Raw genomic sequence first — 18,702 nt, 5'->3', positions numbered from 1 at the left:
CAGTACCTGCAAAAATGAAAAGTGCCAATCAGACTATTCTAGATTCTAATTGCCATGTATACTCTTGTCAGAGTTGAGCTTTTCAGACTATGATTTAAGGTTAAATTTATGGGGTCAACTATTACATGGATACGACTTTTGAAGTGCTGAACTTCATGCCCGTCAAAATTCATACTGTATCATTAGAAGCCGAGTTGATCTCTAAACAAATGAAGAAAAAGACACAATGAATTACAGTAATTACTAGATAAAGAGAATAGAAAATAAAATGAATTAATAATTATTCTGTCGGCCTTTTCTTTCTGTTATTCTCGCTTTTATTAAAACAAACTTACTTTGGTGCAGCGGAGGGCTAAACTGGAATACCGGACCGGAGCGGGACAGCTGGCAGACTGGAATCCTGGACCGGATTAGGATAGCCAGCAGACTGGAATCCCGGACCGGAATGGGACGGCTAGCAGATGGAATCCCGGAACGGAGCAGGATGACCAGCAAAATGGTGCAGAATGGCCAGCAGTCTGGAATCCCGGACCGGAGTAGGACGGCCAGAAGACAGGAGTCCCAGAATGGAGCGGGACAGTCGGAAGACCAGAGTCCCGGAGCGAAACTGGGTGGCTGGCATAATGGAATCCCAGAACTGAGCATGACAGCCGGCAAACCGGCATCCCAGAGCGCAGCCAGTTGGCTGGCAGAATGAAATCCTAGAACGGAGTGGGATGGGTGGCAGAACGGAGTCCCGGAACAGAACAGCCTTACAAAAAGTGAATACTAATTATAGTGCTCACTCAATAATGAACTCAAGAAGTTCAAAGCCTAATGTTGGTGTAAATTATGTGAAGAACTAGGATCAAGGTTTACATGAGATGTATGGGCAATTGCAGATTTTTTGGCCAAAAATAGGAGGTCGACTTTTACATGAGATCAACTTTTACTCGAGTATATACGGTATTCTGATTAGCCATCTTTCATGAAATGTGACAGAACCTTTTTTACTTTTTTTTTTGTTTTTTTAGTGCTTATTTTTTTCCCCAGCACCCATGGTGTGTGTGTGCAGGTGGGAGACACAGTGAAAGACACAAATCTTTATTCAATTTCCACCACCAGGAAGATAGGAAAACACCCGGGTGGCCAGTGACAAACACTGCCCTTCACATCAAAGGGCAGTGCTGTGTGTTCAAAACAGTGAAGGGGGAGGGTAGGGACTAAATCAAAATAGAGTTGGAGGGAGAAATGATGCACTCCACTCCCTGCGGCGCCCACCTCTCCCTGAACAGCTCCAGGGTGTTGGTGGACACCGCGTGCTCCTTCTCCAAGGACACCCGGGCCCTAACGTAACCGCAGAACCTTATTTATTTATTTTTTTTTGCTGTGTGAATCCCTATTTATTTATTTTTTTTCTCTCTCTTTTTTTTTTCCTTTTTTCCTTTACCCCCACACTACCACCTAAGTGCAGTAGTGCTTATTTTATCCCCAGCACCCATGGTGTGTGTGTGCGCAGGTGTGAGACACAGTGAAAGACACAAAGTGCACGAATCTTTATTCGAATTCCACCACCAGGAAGATAGGAAAACACCCGGGTGGCCAGTGACAAACACTGCCCTTCACATCAAAGGGCAGTGCTGTGTGATCAAAACAGTGAAGGGGAGGGTAGGGACTAAATCAAAATAGAGTTGGAGGGAGAAATGATGCACTCCACTCCCTGCGGCGCCCACCTCTCCCTGAACAACTCCAGGGTGTTGGTCGACACCGCGTGCTCCTTCTCCAAGGACACCCGGGCTCTAACGTAACCGCAGAACCTTTTTTATTCATTTAAGATGTGGATATCATTGGCTGGGCCAGCATTTATTGGCCATCCCTAATTACTTAGGGGGCAGTTAAGAGTCAACCACTTTGCTGTGGGTCTGAAGTCATTTGTAGGCCAGACCAAGTAAGGATCGCAGTTTCCTTCCTTAAAAGGTGTTATTGAACCAGATGGGTTTTTCTGAAAGTCAACAGTTGTTTCATGGTCATCCTTAATTCCAGATTTTTATTGCATTCAGATTCCACCATCTGCTAGGATTTGTATTTTAGTCTCCAAACAGTTCCTATGTTGCTGAATTAACAGTCTAGCAATAATACCATGGCCTCCCCATTAAATATGATTTGTGTACTACAAAGGAACTTCCAAACATTATGAACCAGTCATTTGGAGCTGTTTTGTTTTGACCACAGTGGAAACTACAGATGGACCCAGAGCACCTCTTGTACAGCCTAATCTCTCTGACATTTTTCCAAAGTTCCAAATCTTGCTGCAAGTATGTTGTGCAGGGGGATTTCCATTCAAATCTTATTTAAAAGAGTAATGAAATGAAGGAAGAAAAAAACAAATCTCCCACAAATAACATGGAGGATACTGGCCAAAATTCAGTGCTGACAGACAAATATGCTGAAAAAATATTTATATAAGTCAAAAATAGACAATTAATATTAGTATCTATCTCATGGGTGCAAGTATGCTTATTGCTGCTTGGTAAACAATGACACATATTGGAATTTACATTTATTGGCCATCCCTAATTACCCAGAGGGCAGTTCGGAGTTAGCAACTTTGCTGTGGGTTTGAGGTCATGTGTAGGCCAGACCAAGTAAGGACAGCAATTTCCTTCCCCAGAGCATGTTAGTGAACCAGATGGGTTTTTCTGATAATCAACAATTATTCATTGGGCAAAAGAGAGGCAAAAGTCAACATTGGACTGCTGGAAAATGACGCTGGAGAGATATTAATGATGAACAAGAAAATGGCTGAGGAACTGAATAATTACTTCGCATCAGTTTCCACCGCCGAAGATATGAGTAATATCCCAAAAATTCAAGAGAATGAGGGAGCAGAGCTGAGTACAGCAGCCACCACCAAGGAGAAGGCGCTAGAAAAACTAAAAGGTTTGAAAATAGATAAATCACCTTGACCAGATGGATTACACCCCCAGAGTTCGAAAGGAGATTACTGAAGAGATAGTGGTGATCTTTCAGGTATCACTAGAGTCAGGGAGGGTCCCAGAGGACTGGAAAATTGTTATTATGACACCCTGCTTAAAAAGGGAGTAAGGCAGAAGGTGGACAAATACAGGCCGATTAGCCTAACCTCTATCGTGGGTAAGATTTTGGAGTCCATTGTGAAGGCTGAGATTTTGAATACTTGGAAGTGGATGATAAAATAGGGCATGATTTCATCAGTGCGAGGTTATGCCTGACACATCTGCTGGAATCTCTTGTGGAGATAACGAGTAGGTTAGACCAAGGAGAGCCAATGGATGTTATCTACCTGGACTTCAAGAAAGCCTTTGACAAGGTGTCGCACAGGGGACTGCTGAGTAAGATAAGGGCCTATGGTGTTAGAAGCAAGGTGCTAGTATGGATAGAAGATTGACTGTCTGACAGAAAGCAGACAGTGGGGGTAAAAGGGTCTTTCTCAGGCTGGCAGCCGGTGTTGGGTGACGTGCTGCAGGGGTTAGTGTTGGGACCTCAACTTTTCACTTTATACATTAATGGTCCAGGTGCAGGAACTGAGGACATTCTGGCTAAGTTTGCAGCTGAGACAAAAATAGGTTGAGAGACAGGTAGCACTAAGGAGGTGGGGAGGCTACAGATTGATTTGGACAAGTTAAGAGAGTGGGCAAAGAAGCAGCAGATGGAGTACAACTTGGGAAAGTGTGAGATTGTGCCCTTCGGTAAGAAGAGAAGCATAGACTATTTTCTGAGAGGGGAGAAAATTCAGAAGTGCAAAGAGACTTGGGAGTTCTAGTCCAGGATTCTATCATGGTAAACTTGCAGGCTGACTCAGTAGTTAGGAAGACAAATGCAACGTTGGCATTTATTTTGAGAGGACTTGAATATAAAAGCAGTGATGTACTTTTGAGGGTGTATAAGGGTCTGGTCGGACCACACTTATAGGGCCCAAAACTCTGCAGAATACTCTATCTCGGGAAGGATATATTGGAACTTGTTTAGAGGAAGTTCACAAGAATGGTCCCAAGAATGAAAAGCTTAACATATGATGAACGTTTGCGGACTTTGGGACTATACTTGATGGAGTTTAGAAGGATGAAGGAGGATTTTATTGAAACTCTCAGAAAATTGAATGACCTGGACAGAGTGAATGTTGGGAAGATGTTTCTATTGGTAGGAGAGATTAGGACTCAAGGGCATAGCCTTAGGGAAAGATCTTTTAGAATGGAGATAAGGAAAAACTTCTTCAGCCAGAGAGTGGTGAATCTATGGAATCACTGCCACAGAAGGCTGTGGAGGCCAGATCATTGAGTATATTTAAGACTGAGATAGATAGGTTATTGTTTGTCAAGGGGATAAAGCATGACAGGGAGCAAACAGGGTTGAGAAACTTATCAGCCATGATTGAATGGCAGAGCAGACTCGATGGGCTAAATGGCCTAATTTCTGCTCCTATGTCTTATGGTCTTATTTAATGTTTGGCATGACTTCAAATAAATATTTAAATGCTTCCCCATTTGTCATGGGTCCTCCACCAAATCTTTACATAGCTGCTGGTTGGACATGTCCTCTTCAAATAATCATCCTGTCTGAACAGCAAAGACATCAGTTCCAGGCGGGATGAGGAAGAATCAGCCTACCTGACTGGGTAAACCATTGTAGGCAGGTTCAGTTTGGTGTGGAGGCAGATCCCTTGATCTCCACCAATTTGTGCAAGACAGAAGTACCCAACCTGAAATGGGTTGGGTGGCGGAGGAGCGGTGTATCACTGTCCACTAAAGTGATGCGACAAAGAGCCTGCCAAATGACCACTCACATGCCTGCTTGGCTCTTAGTCCAGCAGGCTGTCTTGTTGATGATTCTGGATGGATTAGGATGCCTGACTACAGACTTTGAATTTGCATAAAAATTAGAAAAATCCTTGCTTTTATTCTATTCTTCAGGTAGTCCTAAAAAAGGTGAGGAAGAGATGTGCAAGAACAGGTTTGTTTAATTTTTGTCTTTGCTAACAAACTCCTTCTCATACACAATCAGGCATCATTAGTCGTGGAACTGAACTTCAAGTATCATTATGTATAATTCTTAATATTGTTTGTAATCAGGCTGTCTTGGCATAAGGATTTCCCTGCAAAATAGTGTTCCAATGATTTATTGCAGATTTGTCACATCTGTATAGGGAGATAAAATTGTTATCAGAACAAAGTTTTACAACACTGCAAATGAACCTTATATAACTTGCAATGAGGTCTCAAGTGATGGTTTTCATTACAGGGCTGACAGAGTTGCAGGAGGTACTGTATCTGAGAATTTTAGTGAGCCTTATTATAATAACAGCAACATGCTCCAGGCCAAGGACTTAGACCTAATTTCAAAGATGAGAAAAGTATTTTTAATGAGCAATTATATTTTGTTTTCATTCCTTAACATATTTTGGATCAAACTGTATACAAGAAGCACTAAGACAATTCAAACATTTTTGGAGACTACTGTAAACCTGTGGTGTGCAGCAAGTTTTGGCTGTACCATGTGCTTTCAGGGCATGACTGCAAGCACTTTAAAGTTTCCTCAGGGTGCAGGATCTGCAACTCAGAACTGTCAAGTGATAAAATAAATTAGAGAAGGACTTTCTTTGTGCTTTCAAAATTTCTGCCATTGTTTGGCAGGTTATCTATTAAATCTCTCAGCATTTTTTGGGAAAAAAATTTAGAAAACCCAAATGTCAGTTTTAACCATCTGGTGCCTGTCTAGTCTGGAGTGATAATCATTCATTTAAAGTGGCTTCTAGTTTGTTTATGGTTGACACACCATCTAATCCCTGCACTTTGTCACGTTCTCTCCAGTATTTGTATAACCTTTCCTATCTGAAAGCTGTCTTTGTAATGATAAGGAGCATTTATTTCTCTTGTTCACTCCAGGATCAAAATACAGCTTGGGGTTATCTTCCCACTCCATTGCCAAACTTTACCATGCTTTTGGAATGACAATTACCTTCCTGATAATTAACTGACCAAAAGGTCTTTGGAGACAAGAATTAAATGATAGTCAACAAATAATTGCTTTATTGTAAATCCATCAGATAGAAGGAAACGTGTTATTTTAGTTCCAATCAGTTTACCATTTGAATCTATTGATAGAGAGTTGAGAGACTTATATTTACCCACGAGCCTCATTTTTAAAAGTTATCCTGAATTCTGCTGTATGTGAATCTTAAGCATTAATCTCTGCGTGTGGATGAGAAATCCTTGCTCCAAGCACTCTTGACCACATTGTGGCTTAAATTCAAGAATAAAAATATTGTAAAGTTTAGCTTCATTTGGAGTGCTAAATGGTTTCAGTGCTGACCACACTGCTAGTGCAGGTGCCATTTTGGTGCCAGAGTTGCTATATGTGTTAGGAACACAAGCTGGAAGTAAGGAAATGCTGTGAACTGGTGTCACTCAGTGCATTACTGATTGGATGCCAGGGGCTAATTTTCAAGCACAAGGCACAGTCCTTAAATGCACATAACTCGACTGAACCATAATGCTCGTCAGCAGGAGTGACTTCACTCACCCCACTGATCCCCCTACCCACCTTAAAAAGGCAGTCTTTAAGGAGAGCATTGACTACAATCAAATTTATTGTTGATTGATTGTATTTGGCTCTGTCTGAGTTTTTTTAAAATCACTGGTAGGACCTGGATGTCACAGGCTGGGTTGGCATTTATTGCCTGTCCTTAGTTGCCTTTGAGAAGGTCATGGTGAGCTGCTTCTTGAATTGTTGCAGTCCATGTGCTTTAGGTTAACCCACAATGCTATTAGAGATGAGTTCTAGGGTTTTGATTTTGAAGGAATGATGATGTATTTCTAAGCCAGGACAGTCAGTGATTTGGAGGGGAACTTGCAGATGGTGGTTAGATTAGATTCTTAGATTAGATTACTTACAGTGTGGAAGCAGGCCCTTTGCCCCAACAAGTCCACACCTACCCGCCGAAGCGTAACCTACCCAGACCCATTCTCCTACATTTACCCCTTCACCTAACACTACGGACAATTTAGCATGGCCAATTCACCTAACCTGCACATTTTTGGATTGTGGGAGGAAACCGGAGGAAACCCACGCAGACACGGGGAAAATGTGCAAACGCCACATACACAGTTGCCTGAGGTGGGAATTGAACCCCGGTCTCTGGTGCTGTGAGGCAGCAGTGCTAACCACTGTGCCACCGTGCCGCCCACATATTGCTGTGGTATTGCTGTGTCTTTGCTGCTCTTGACTTTCCGGACAGAAATGGTTGTGCGTTTGGAAGGTGCTGTCTGAGGAGCCTTGGTGAATTTCTGTAATGTGTCTTGTAAATGGTGTACATGCTGCTGCTACTGAACATTGGAGGTGGAGGAAGTGGATGTTTGTGGATCTGATACCAATCATGTGAACTACTTTGTCCTGGTTGGTGTTAACCTCCTTGAGTGTGGTTGGCACTGCACTCATCCACAAAAGTGGGGAGTATTCTATTACTCTCCTGACTGGGGAATTGTGGATGGCCTGTAAGCTTTGGGGAGCTGTAAAAGTGCTGAGCGTTTTTATTTCTAATTAAAGTTGGCCAAGTCTGCAGGGAGTGCACTTGCACATAATGAAGGCCATGGCCCTTGCTTCAAGCATTCTGATCAGCCTAGTTGCTCCCAGTTATGGGTGCTGTAGTTACACTGTTTGCATTGTGTTTTAATATTTGCTGCCATTGCCTTCTGCCATTTGTGTGGACAGCCATTTGACCCATTATTGCTGGCTCCTGCAGCAATTACTATCACCAGGTCTGTACCCAAGAACTTTGGGCCACTCTCCCTCCCTGGTTTTACCTTTTGTCAGACACAGTCATCTTACAGGTTAAGACTATCTTCCATTTCCATTCAACATCTTCAATCAGTATTGCTTTAAGTAGTCAGTAATAGTAACCTATGGAGGTTTGTGAAAGTCAGGGTGGGTGATCAGATGCTGTGATGGATGCTGGGAACCTCAGTTGTAGCGATTAGAAACTGCACACCAATATGCAGAAGGGATTACTCTTGTGAAGAGCAGCAACTCAGTTCAAGGCAGGGAGGATGATAAAGCATTGAAGGGAAAGGGATAATGTGGGAGGAGGGGTCATCGATAGTCAGCGATACCCTGGTTTCATGGGGGCGGGGGAGGGGTGTGGTGTAAAATTATGTCCCAATACATGTGTGAATCATAATGTAACACATGTATTGGGCCAAGCAGTGGAATGTGGTGAAACGGTTAAAAATTATGTCCCAATACATGTGTGAATCTAACCGGAATGGAGGTGTTGCTTAGTCCCGTGTGAATCTTATTACACACCTCCCCGTGTGAATCTTCTTATCTGTATGTAACCAGAATGGAATGTGTTTTTTAGCCTTGCTCTGCTGTTCACATGAATGTTTATATCTGGAAAAGAGTATATCAGCTGGAAAAGTCTCCAGTTCGGTGAGTCTGCTCCGGGGTTACGTTTAACCGCCGAGCGTGGGTTGTTGGCAACCGCTCTACGAGAACTGACGGCTCCCAGTTCCGGTAACATGTAGAGTGAGTATAAGCCAGACCCGTTGGTTGTGGCGACGCTGCGGGGAATAAAATGCCCATATTCTAGCAGACTCGCCTCTTGGTCGTTTGTTCTGTGTCAGACTACTCTCCTACGAACCTGACCTTGAGAATTTTTTAAAACAAGGGGGAACAGTGCGGGACTATATCTGGCATGTTGGTTTGATACATCTTGGATTGATGGGGTAAAGTGGGGAGATTAACAGTAAGATAGATGGGTTGGGTGGGGGTTCACAGCCCGTTGAGGGTGACAACCGGGTGACCAGAAGGCAATGTGAAGTTACATTTGGGGGTACACCAAGAGTACGTGGCTGAGCCTGAGACACACTATGTGAAGTATGATGACTGTTTCTTTCCATCATGATGCAAACAACAAGAGAGCAATGTGGTTGGACATGCCTGTTATCACATCTAAAGAGTGCCATTCTGTGGGGGAGGGGCTTCACTTTCTATGGGCAAAAGATCTTGAAAAGGCGACAACAGTTCCCACGTTCCCACACTGAACTGGTGAAAATCACCCACGAGCACTGTATGCTGTATGTGAATCTGAAGCATTAATCTTTGTGTGTGGATGAGACATCCTCGCTCCAAACACTCTTGACCACATTGTGCAACATCAGAATTAATGCCAGTAGTGACTGTGAAGCACAAGCAATATATTGTGGTCTAGAAAGATCAAAATAGCAATCACCTTCCATGTTCCCAAAGTCCGCATGTGGTGCAGGAGCTACTCACCACACCTTGGACCATAAACCTCATCTAGTGCCAGAGAGACTAGAACTTCTATAAGTAGTATGTTCACCATCCCCTCTGAAATATCACAGACTATACAGCCTCTCAAGCCTGCCCATTATTCAATAAGATCAGACCTGTATTTGTACATGAGCTGCGCTTTCCCAATCAATCCAAATGATCCTTACCCCTTGCCCAAAAATATGCTCATTTAATTTTGAACTTGCTCATTGACTGTGTATCCACGGCCTTCTTGTATTCCTTTTTTTTCCACATCCCATTCCCCTCATCCTGATTCCTGCATCCCTATTTCTAACATTTCCCCCCCTTCGCTTCCCTATTTCCCCCCTTTCACTGACCCACCCAATTGGCTCCCTGTCCACTGACCTTTCCCAACCACTGCTGCAAGTCACAGTTCCCCTCTTCAAGTATAGAGTAAAAGAGCTGTACAGCATGGAAACACCCTTCAGTCCAACTCATCCATGTGGACCAGATAGCCTAAATTTAATCTTGTCCTTGACCTACTGTTGGGAAATAAGGCAGGACAAGTGACTGAGGTGTCAGTGGGGGAGCACTTTGGGGCCAGCGACCATAATTCTATTAGATTTAAAATAATGATGAAAAAGGATAAACCAGATCTAAAAGTTGAAGTTCTAAATTGGAGAAAGGCCAATTTTGACGGTATTAGGCAAGAGCTTTCGACAGCTGATTCGAGGCAGATGTTCGCAGGTAAAGGGATGGCTGGAAAATGGGAAGCCTTCAGAAAAGGGATAACAAGAATCCAGAGAAAGTATATTCCTGTTGGGTGAAAGGAAAGGCTGGTAGGCATAAGGAATGCTGGATGACTAAAGAAATTGAGGGTTTGCTTAAGAAAAAGAAGGAAGCATATGTAAGGTATAGACAGGATAGAGTGAATCCTTAGAAGACTATAAGGGAAGTAGGAGTATACTTAAGAGGGAAATCAGAAGGGCAAAAAGGTGACATGAGATAGCTTTGGCAAATAGAATTAAGGAGAATCCAAAGAGTTTTTACAAAAACGTAAAGGACAAAAGGGTAACTAGGGAGAGAATAGGGCCCCTCAAAGATCAGCGAGGCGGCCTTTTGTGTGGAGCTACTGAAAATGGCCGAGATACTAAATGAGTATTTTGCATCAGTATTTACTATGGAAAAGGATATGGAAGATATAGACAGTAGGGAAATAGATGGTGACATCTTGCAAAATGTCCATATTACAGAGGAGGAAGTGCTGGATGTCTTGAAACGGATAAAGGTGGATAAATCCCCAGGACCTGATCAGGTGTACCCTAGAACTCGTGGGAAGCTGGAGAAGTGATTGCTGGGCCTTTTGCTGAGATATTTGTATCATCGATACTCACAGGTGAGGTTCCGGAAGACTGGAGGTTGGCTAATGTGGTGCTACTGTTTAAGAAAGGTGGTAAGGACATGCCAGGGAACTATCGACCAGTGAGCCTGACGTTGGTGGTGGCAAGTTGTTGGAGGGAATCCTGAGGGACAGGATGTACATGGATTTGGAAAGGCAAGGACTGATTAGCGATAGTCAACATGGCTTTGTGTGTGGGAAGTCATGTCTCACAAACTATATTGAGTTTATTGAGGAAGTAACAAAGAAGATTGGTGAGGGCAGAGCAGTAGATGTGATCTATGTGGACTTCAGTAACGCGTTCGACAAGGTTCCCCATGGGAGACTGATTAGCAAGATTAGGTCTCACAGAATACAGGGAGAAATAGCCATTTGGATACAGATCTGGCTCAAAGGTAGAAGACAGGGCGGTGGTGGAGGGTTGTTTTTCAGACTGGAGGCCTGTGACCAGTGGAGTGCCACAAGGATCGGTGCTGGGTCCTCTACCTTTTGTCATTTACACGTGGGTGGCACAGTGGTTAGCACTGCTGCCTCACAACGCCAGAGATCCGGGTTCAATTTCTGCCTCAGGCGACTGACTGTGTGGAGTTTGCACGTTCTCCCCATGACTGCGTGGGTTTTCTCTGGGTGCTCCGGTTTCCTCCCACAGTCCAAAGATGTGCAGGTCAGGTGAATTGGCCATGCTAAATTGCCCATAGTGTTAGGTAAGGGGTAAATGTAGGGGTATGGGTGGGTTGCGGTTCAGTGAGGACTTGTTGGGCCGAAGGGCCTGTTTCCACACTGTAATGTAATGTAATCTAATCTAATCTAATCTAAATGATTTGGATGCGAGCATAAGAGGTACAGTTTGCAGATGACACCAACATTGAAGGTGTAGTGGACAGCAAAGAGGGTTACCTCAGATTACAACAGGATCTCGACCAGATGGGTCAATGGGCTGAGAAGTGGCAGATGGAGTTTAATTCAGATAAATGCGAGGTGCTGCCTTTTTGGAAAGCAAATCTTAGCAGGACTTATACACTTAATGGTAAGGTCCTAGGGTGTGTTGCTGAACAACGAGGCCTTGGAGTGCAGGTTCATAGCTCCTTGAAAGTGGACTCGCAGGTAGATAGGATAGTGAAGAAGGCATTTGGTATGCAATCCTTTATTGGTCAGAGTATTGAGTACAGGGGTTGGAAGGTCATGTTGCGGCTGTACAGACATTGGTTAGGCCACTGTTGGAATATTGCATGCAGTTCTGATCTCCTTCCTATCAGAAAGATGTTGTGAAACTTGAAGGGGTTCAGAAAAGATTTACAAGCATGTTGCCAGGGTTGGAGGATTTGAGCTATAGGGAGAGACTGAACAGGCTGGGGCTGTTTTTCCTGGAGCATCAGAGGCTGAGAGGTGACCTTAACAATGTTTGCAAAATTATGAGGGTCGTGGATCGGGTAAATAGGCAAAGTCTTTTCCCTGGGGTCAGCGAGTCCAGAACGAGAGGGCATAGGTTTAGGGTGAGAGAGGAAAGATATAAAAGAGACCTAAGGGGCCACTTTTTCACATAGAGGGTGGTACGTATATGGAATGAGGAGGTGGTGGAGGCTGGTACAGTTGAAGCATTTAAAAGGCATGTGGGTTGGTATATGAATAGGAATGATTTGGAGGGATATGGGCCGGGTGCTGACAGGTGGGACTTGATTAGGTTGGGATATCTGGTCGGTATGGACGGGTTGGACTGAAGGGTCTGTTTCCATGCTGTACATCTCTATGACTCTATAACTCCTGTTTGCCAGCATTGGGTCCTTATCCTTCCAACCCTTTCTATTCATGCATTCATCCAGATGCCTTTTAAATGTTGTAATGTACTAACTTCCAGCACTTCCTCTGGCAACTCATTCCATACACACTGCATGAAAAAGTTTCCCTTTAAGTCCCTTTTAAATCTTTCCCCTCTCATCTTAAACTTAAGCCCTCTAGTTTTGAACTCCATTACCCTGGGGAACAGACCTTGGCTATTCACCCCATCGATGCCCCTCATGATTTCAAACTTCTCTAAAGTCACCCCTCCGTCTTCGATGCTCCAGGGAAAATAACCCCAGCCTATTCAGCCTCTCCCTATAGCTTAAACCGTCCAACTTCGGCAACATCCTTGTAAATCTTTTCTGAACCATTTCGGGTTCCACAACATCCTTCCTGTAGCAGGGAGATCAGAACTGTATGCAGTATTTCAAAAGTGGCCTAACCAATATCCTGTACAGCTGCAACATAGAGTCATAGAGATGTACAGCATAGAAACAGACCCTTTGGTCCAACCCGTCCATGCCAACTAGATACCCCAACCCAATCTAGTCCCACCTGCCAGCACCCAGCCCATATCCCTCCAAACCATTCCTATTCATATACCCATCCAAATGCCTCTTAAATGTTGCAATTGTACCAGCCTCCACCACTTCCTCTGGCAGCTCATTCCATACACGCTCCACCCTCTGCGTGAAAAAGTTGCCCCATAGGTCGCTTTTATATCTTTCCAAGATGGAGGACAGGAAAAATTTCTGGCTGCAACAGCTGCTCCTTTTTTTTTTGAGGTATTTTAGGTGCTGGAGGTGATTTCCTCAAATTCCAGGAGCAGCAATTACTGTTTTATATGCGGTTGCATTGTTTTTTGTTTTGGAACATGACCTTCCAATTTCTATCTTGACGCACTGACCAATAAAAGCATACCAAATGCTGCCTTCACTATCCTGTCTACCTGTGACTCCACCTTCAAGGAACTATGAACCTGCACTCCAAGGTCTTTTTGTTTAGCAGCACTACTCAGGACCTTAGCATTATGTGTATAGGTCCTGCCTTGATTTGCCTTTCCAAGATAATTCTTGCTTCAATATTTCACTCTTCCCCAACTCCCAAGGCTGTCACTGATTCTTACCAACTGGTTTAATTTCATGATAATGGCATGAGCTTATAAATCTATATTGAAGATTTCCTGTTTTGACAAGTTTTAATTTATGAATGTATGACCTAATTCCATAATCTTTCACTCTCAGTTGGAAATAGTGTTTGCAGGGAGTGTGGGTTGAAAGTTTGGAATTAGTGTTGCCACCCTATCTTTGACATATGTTCCTTGTGAACGTTATTTCCCATTTGTAGCATGGAATCAACTTTAACAATTTTAGTGCTTTATCTATATGAGGGTTGAAAAATGGTCTGGAACTCATTTTAACTTGACTTGGCTTAAAGCACCAAAAAAGGACCGAGCAGCCAAAGTACAAAATTAATTTTCTGTAAAATTTACTAAATGTCAGAAACCTCAGTGATAAATCCACCATTTTGTCCTTTACTCAGTAATTATTAAGGTGCACTCACTTAAATCAACAGGAAATTAGATTATCTCTGAAAAGGATGCATGATCATTGTTATACTTCACTTAAGCAATCCTTTATGCTCAAAAACTAAAGGGGAAATTCTGCTTCACTGTCATAAAACTACAAGAATGAATAGACTTTCTGTTTGGAAAATAAGAAAGCTCTGATCATCTGTCATGTTTTTGTTTCCTTGCATCCTAATTTAGAACTGAGAACCACTCCCTTATTTTGCTGCTAACTCCTTCCCCAACTTCTACTCTGCCATCCTTTACCATCCATCACAAAGTCAACAATGGCCTGGGTTCCATGACAAGTTTGGGCCTGGGTTGGGTGCATTTCCAATAGCAGCCACTGTCTTCCTGGTGGCTCGAGCAACCAATAACAGCTACCGAGCTCTGATTCCCAATGGCTGTTGGTGGTATTGGGCCTTCTGAACCAGGTCTTTGATGCTGAGGAATTCCTGTTGCTGCACAGTTAAGGACCTGATTGGGTAGAGAAGGTAAGGTGAGGGCCTCACCATCATTCCAGCTAGCAGCAACACTCCTGTTGCTTATGTTTAATTCTGCCAAATGTTTCTTGCTTGTCACAATATTCAAAAATGAACAAAGGGTACTTCCAACACAGAATTATGTTGTACTCTCAGACAAATTGGTATTAGGAAGATTTATTTATTTTTAAAGCTACATTTGATTTGGAACTGTGAACAATGGCAAATGTATTTAGCTTCATTTTCACATACATTATCACCAGAATGCTCTAGTCACACTGATAATCAGCAACTGTTAATCTGAAATAAAAACAAATATTGCTGAAGAAACTCAGCAGGTCTGGCAGCATTTGTAAAGAGAAAGCAGAGATAACATTTTGAGTGTAGTAACCCTTCTGAAGAATTTAATCTGAACTACATGAAGTAACTCCATTTGCCTGAGGCGGTATGATTCTTTGAGGAATCATAGATTTTTCTTGTGTATTGTTTATTAGTGATACTATACCTTTGAAGATCACATTTAACTTCTGTTGTGGGCTGTTAGCAGACTTTAAGACCATGTGGCCTGTGTAGTATCAGGGGCCCTCAGAGAAGACAAAGTTCAGTCTAAAAGTTTATAAATACAGCTTATCAGAAATATTTCATTAACACCCTTAATATGAATGATTATTTACCCTTAATAATATACTACTTGTATGGTTTAAAATTTGAAATAGGTTTGAAATCAGAAACATGCCAAACTGTTGTTTATTCCTAGTTCTACTTAGTTTCAAACATGATATTTTGAAGATTTTTTTAAAAAAATTTAAAACAACCACATAGTAATGAGAACAAATAAAAAGTAATCATTTGGTCCATCTCACATTTTAATCTGAACCACATAAAGGAGCTCCATTTGCCTGATGTGATATAATTCTTTGAGGAATCATAGATTTTTCTTGTATGTTGGTTGCTGATGATACTGTACCTGTAAAGATCAGATTAAGTTTGCCTTGTGGACTATTATCAGACTTTAAGACCATGGAGCTTGTGTAGTGTTTTGGATAAAGAAGGTTTTTTCACTAATGCCATTCTGCTTTCAAAGGTGACTCTCCAAAAACAAATCTCTCACAATAATATCTCATTTTTAACATCTTACTTATTACCATAAGTGTAATCTCCCATGCCAGAATATTGATTGACTCCTCTGACCAATTGAAGCAATTTTTTAAAATAAGCTGAACTTTGAATGCAAGGCAAATAAATTGAGCATAACAAACTGGGCTGATGAATTAACGCATAAACTTAGAACCAGTGGGTAGTATTCAAGGGAGTTATCATTATAATACAAAACCAGTATATTCCCTTGAAAGCCAGCATTTCATTTGTGCCATTAAGAAACCGTAGCCAATAATTAAAGTAAGACACATTCTTAATCTAAATTTTAAAATCTTGCAGAAATGCAAGGAGAAGTGGAAATCCAGAAAACTGTTTTAAAAAGGCAACAAAGAGACTTATAGTAAATAATTTAAAAAGCTATAAAAAGGACGTGGAAAAGAATGTACATTCAATATCAAAACTAAGAGCAATAGTTCTTTCTAGAAAAGTTGTGAGAGAGGCAAAGATAAATGTGGGCTCACGAAAGATGATGTATGCCAAGCCTACAAAAGAAAGAAAAGTGGCAAGCCTTTTTTTAGACTGGAGGAAGGGGACATCATAATATTGGTACACAGGGAATAATAATAGATTCAAGGGTGGAACATATTGAACTTAATAGAAGGAAAGAAAAAGTAATAGAGAAACCAAGGCATAAATATGTAAATCTCTTGCTGATTTTTCAACCTGGTATTAAAAGGATTTGATGACTTAGATGTATTGTGTTAATCATTACTTTCATAGTCAGTCGAGATCCTGGAATGGAAGATGTAGTTCACTATGTGAATGTCTGATGACATTGCCTTTGGATCTGAGGAAGACAGATCAGAACATTTGTTTAATAACAAAATTAGGAACAATAAAAGAACAAACCATTTTGATGTACGTATGAATAAATCACAAAAACCTACTGTACTTCGGCAAAAATAGTCAAAACATTAATTGAATGTTGGCCTTTGTCAAGGGAATGAATCTCAAAAGTGAGTTTAGATGTTATAATCCTCGCTGATGTTAATACTGAATAAAATCAATCCCAAACTGAATGGCTTGATGTTTTGGCTTTAATGAAGTGGTCTCTTTGAGACAGAAGTGTGCAATATTGTAGATTTTGTTTTAATAGTAAAAGAGAAGTTTATTAAGCAAAATATATTGTGATAAAATAGAACAAACCAATCTATTTACATATAACATAAATTAAAAGGATTTTAAAGACACTAAAACAGTGTAATCTCATTAATCCCAAAACACCTTTACAAGTTTCAAAAAAACCCATACATTACCGAACAGCAACCCTTGTACAGTACTCTGGTCAGAATCCCTTTCTCGAACACCTTGATAGATTGAAGGTAACTGAGATTTTAACTCCCAGACTGGAAACGCTGATAGCTTCTTCCTATAAATACCATGCATTTGAGATCAAACTTAGTTAGCTTCAAGTAACCTTTTCAAGGTTTTATCCCAACACTTCGAGATAGGAACTATCGTTAACTACATATCCTAAAGTAACTTTTGTTTTTCTATATTCTCCCCTTCTCAAGAGCACTGCTGTATTCATGACTTTAGAGAATTGCTCAAAAGAAAGTAAAACTGAAGAGTTTAGAAGAATCAGAAGTAACTTATACAATTGAAGCATATACAATCCTGAGTGGTCCTGACTGGATCAATGTCAAAAGGGTCATAACATTTGTTGGAGATTGCAGAACTAGAGGTTATAATTTGAAAATAAGGGGGACCCATTTAAGACAGATGTTTTCTTCTCTCTTACAAGCTGTGACTCTTTGGAATTCCCTTCAAAATACAGTGGATCCAGAATTTTTAAATAGTTTTAAGGTAAAGGTAGATAGATTCTTAATTACCATGGGCGGTTATGCAGGAATGTGGAGGTGAGGTTGAAATCAAATCAACTGTGAGCTTATGGAATGAGCCAAGTAACCTGTTCCTTGTTTGTATGAAACAAAAATCTCTGCCTTCTACTATGGATGTTTTCCTTAAGCTTAAAAACTCTCCCAGTATGGAAACCTCTCACAAAAACCTTGAGATATAATTGACTTCCTCACTAGTCAGAAAATCCTGCAGTAGACATGAACTTATTAGGCTGCCAAATTAGCCCCCTGAAACTGTTTTAAAAGAAATCGCCATGACAACAGAAATACTTGCAAGTTAATCATTAACTTCAGACACTCATAAAACCCATATGTTAGTAACTCAAATTCAAACTCCAAGTGTAAAATAAATTATATTAAAAAAGGATAAATCAGACATTTTATATCACAATATTATACCCTTTTCTTTTCAGTGTGAAAAAAAATCATGTAAAGCAGACACTTAATAAGTGCTGTCGCAGTTGTATAGAGAACTCATTCTGATTCCAGTTTTGAACCCCAGAAAAATAAATTCAGGAAAGATGAATTGGCTTTAGAAATCGCACAGGACAGATTTGGCAGGATGATAGCAGGGCTTAACCAATTCAATTATGGAGAAGGTTGCATAAACTTGGTTTGTAACCCACTGAGATTAGAAAATTGAGGAATCATTTAAACAAAATGTTTGCAATAATCGTAATTCCATAGATCTAGATAAAAAGAAGCGTTTGGAATATTAAAGTTTGGTAAATAGAATTAAGATACAGAGCAGGCATTAGTGTAGGCAATCCTCGATTTAAGAATAGTGTTAACTCAGAATTTCTGCTTTGGGCCTTCTGATCAAGCTCTTAAATCTTTAGTGTGGGATGTTGCACTAAATAAGTGGAGGATTTACTTAATTTTCTTTCCTTCTCTGCCTTCACCTTGCCTCAAAGTACGATGCCACTTGATAGACATGCTGCTACTCTGAATGGTTGACAGCATGCTCTGTCCAGCCATGCAGGGTGGGTGAGATCAGCCAGAATCTAATTAAATGTCAGAACAGACTCGAGGGATTGAATTTTCTGCTCCTACTACTATCAGTGAATCACATGATGTTTATTTGGTATCTATAATTGCACCAAATGCATGAGATGTACAGCATGGAAACAGACTCTTCGGTCCAACTCAGCCATGTCGACCAGATATCCTAATCTAATCTAGTCCCATTTA

At 41.3% G+C, this 18,702-nt stretch overlaps 1 protein-coding gene and 1 long non-coding RNA gene across 10 annotated transcripts in view; one reads left to right on the top strand and one right to left on the bottom strand.

The window, feature by feature from the left end:
• The window catches only part of LOC148146771 (ELKS/Rab6-interacting/CAST family member 1-like), a 922,009-nt gene that overhangs the window by 471,884 nt on the left and 431,423 nt on the right, over positions 1–18,702 (top strand). The window lies entirely within an intron of this gene.
• LOC148146772 (uncharacterized) lies at positions 16,303–17,616 on the bottom strand. Its single transcript, XR_015760347.1, has 3 exons — positions 17,485–17,616; positions 16,909–17,021; positions 16,303–16,439 (listed from the first exon to the last, which is right to left on the bottom strand). It is a non-coding gene; the product is annotated as an uncharacterized LOC148146772 (long non-coding RNA).

The sequence above is a fragment of the Chiloscyllium plagiosum genome, unplaced genomic scaffold (assembly GCF_037043375.1).
Source record: "Chiloscyllium plagiosum isolate Xiang-an unplaced genomic scaffold, Cpla_swu_hap1 HiC_scaffold_19, whole genome shotgun sequence".
Classification (NCBI taxonomy): Eukaryota; Metazoa; Chordata; class Chondrichthyes; order Orectolobiformes; family Hemiscylliidae; genus Chiloscyllium; species Chiloscyllium plagiosum.
This window is presented reverse-complemented; position numbering and strand designations above follow the sequence as displayed.